The sequence below is a fragment of the Etheostoma cragini genome, chromosome 10 (assembly GCF_013103735.1).
Source record: "Etheostoma cragini isolate CJK2018 chromosome 10, CSU_Ecrag_1.0, whole genome shotgun sequence".
In the NCBI taxonomy this organism is placed as follows: domain Eukaryota; kingdom Metazoa; phylum Chordata; class Actinopteri; order Perciformes; family Percidae; genus Etheostoma; species Etheostoma cragini.
This window is the reverse complement of record NC_048416.1, coordinates 16,856,056-16,856,316: the sequence shown is the minus strand read 5'-3', so window position 1 is coordinate 16,856,316 and position 261 is coordinate 16,856,056.

Genomic DNA, 261 nt, shown 5'->3' with positions numbered 1-261 from the left:
CTTGAAACTGTTTTTAGGGTAAACCATGAAAAAAACAAAGACAAGCAGTAGCAGTTGGTCTTCAGTCTGCTGAGCGCTATCATCAAACATGCTTGCTGGATTTAAAAAGTGGGTGCTGCAATTAGAAGAAAATTTAGGTTATTGCCAACATCAAAGTAGCTTCCAAGTCTGTTTTATCAGAATCAGTTTAGGTTACTTAAAGCAGAACAAGAAAAATCTAAATGTGACTGCTGTGGGGCGACCTTCAGCTCTAAAGAGGTA